This window comes from Vespa crabro, chromosome 13, assembly GCF_910589235.1.
Source record: "Vespa crabro chromosome 13, iyVesCrab1.2, whole genome shotgun sequence".
NCBI lineage: Eukaryota > Metazoa > Arthropoda > Insecta > Hymenoptera > Vespidae > Vespa > Vespa crabro.
In genome coordinates, this window is record NC_060967.1 from 1,185,001 (window position 1) to 1,187,500 (window position 2,500).

A 2,500-nucleotide genomic window follows, 5' to 3' on the forward strand; every position below is an offset into this window, starting at 1 on the left:
TACACAGTACATATAATTATCTTTTACTATATAAAAAGATGAAGTCATTGATAACCCTTAGGAACGTCCTCTTTAGCTCGCTTATCCTCCCACCTACTCCCTTTTTTTTTATTTTCTTTTTCTCAAAAAGGACTTTAACGAACGTCGGTGGAAGCTTTCGATGGCACGTCAATTATTATATCGTGAATATTTGTTCCTAACGGTATAAGAGAGCTTAAGCTGCAGAGAGCTTAGGAATAGTAGTAAGTACTTTGAAGAAGAGACGAATAGAAAGAAAGAAGAAGAAAAAAAAAGGAAGAAAGGAAGATAGAGATAGAGAAAAAAAGATAACGAGAGAGAGAGAGAGAGAGAGAGAGAGAAAGAGAGAGGGAGGGGGAGGGAGGGAGGAAGAACATTTGAAACGTGAAATGAAGAGGATAACAATGGAAGGTAAAAGGATTGAAATGGATGATGAGAAGGAAAGGATGGTTAAAAGGAGAATGGATAGATGAAGAGAGAGAGAGAGAGAGAGAAGAGGGGAAAGGTAAAAAGAGTGATAAAAAAGGAAGATAAAATGGGAGACAAGAAGAAATTGTCTGATACGGTACGACGGTTTGCCTGATAGAGGAGACAAAAAAAAGTGAAGGAGATGGTCATAGGTAGGCAGAGAAAGAAAGAAGGAAAGAGAGAAAAAAGAAGAGAAAGAGAGAGAGAGAGAGAGATCAGGAGAAAGAGTGGAAGAGAGAGGGAGAGAAAAGAGGACAGGCACGAGGTCTAGAAGCCAGAGGAAGGGTGGAGGCGAGAGGCGCTCCATCGATTCTCCCGGGGGAAATGCATCCAGCATTCGCTCGACTAACACTCCTACCTACCTTTACGTATGACCTCTATTAACTTGGCAGACCCACACCAGCAGTGACACACGACAGGTTCAAATTCACATCCTGATTTAGCATTTACTCCCTCTCCCTCTCTCTCCCTCTCTCTCTCTCTTTTTCTTTTTTTCCCTTCCTTCCTTTTAGCTTTTTACTAATTTTCAATTCTTACCTTCTTTCCTTCTATTTTTCTTCCTCTTTTTCTTTTCTTCTCTTGTTGTTTTGTTATTGTTTTGTTCTCGTTGTTTTTTAATATATATATATATATATATATATATATATATATATATATATTTATATATTTATTTCTTTGTTTCTTTTATCCCTCCTCCATTTTCTTTTTTGTTTTTTTCTTTTTTCTTTCCTTTCTCTTTTTTCAAATAATTTTTCACTTTTAGACTCGACCTCGTTATTCAGAGAGAGCAAGACCTTACCTCACTACTAATTTTACATTAAGCTAGAACCACCGAGGATAAAAAGAGTAACTTGCGCTCCGTACATGTATGAGTTTTGAGAAGGAGGGAAAAAAGAAGAAAAGAAAGAAAAAGAAGAGAGGGAGAAGAAAAGAGAAATGAAAAAAAGAAAGGAAAAGAGAAGAGAGAAGGAAATAAAAGAGAGAAAAAGGGTATATATTCTATTTAAAATTCCTTTAACAAATTGCGAATATTTTAAGGGCATCGAATCTTTTGGATTGAATTATTAAAATGGATAATGGCGTCGTTCTTTTTTATTTCTCTCTCTCTCTCTCTCTCTCCCCCTCTCTCTCTCTCTCTCTCTCTCTCCCTTCCAAAACTTTATTGAATATTTATATAAAGGGTCTTGTAGAAACACTTTTTATACGTTTTGCGTATGTAAATATCTAATGAAAAAAGAGTAAGAGTAAGAATAAGAGAGAGAGAGAGAGAGAGAATGTAGAGATAGGTAATCTAATTATATATTTAAAGAAAGAGTCAATACGTAATCTAGTTATTTATCCAAAATAATAATCTAAATTATTATTATTATTTTTTTTTTTTTTTTTAGAACAGACATCCAATACTCTTGTCGATCGTCTTCTAACGTTGTCCACATGGATGAGGGAATTTTTTCGTAATTGTTATATCATCTGTGAAGAAGGGTGTATGTAAATTTTTTACGGAAGATTAAATTCCGACAGGTTGTTGGAAGATAGATAGCGCACGTCAGCGAGAGAGAGAGAGAAAAAGAGAGAGAAGAAGAGAGAGAGAGAGAGATAAAGAGAGAAGAGAATATTTTTTGAAATAAGAACATAAACTTTATGAAAATTCGAAGAAAAGTCAGAAAATATCAGGCTTAACATTACATTTTTTTTAAGAAAATAACTCGACGTTGTTGTCCGACACTTATTTACAGGGTCGACCGAGAAAAATCAGAAGTCATCGTCTTTAAGCCGTACGTGACCCTAAAGAACGATACACGTTAAGGAGGAAGAGAAATAGATAGGTAGATAGATAGATAGATAGATAGAGAGAGAGAGAGAGAGAATGTATAGGAAGGTGTTCTTATGGGGAAAATGTGAGAATGTGTAGGAGAAAATTTATTTGTTCTCAGAGAGACAAGTCTGTCGAGAAGGGTGGGAAGGCTAAAAAGGAGTATAGAAGGATATACATATATGTTATAACATTCTTATA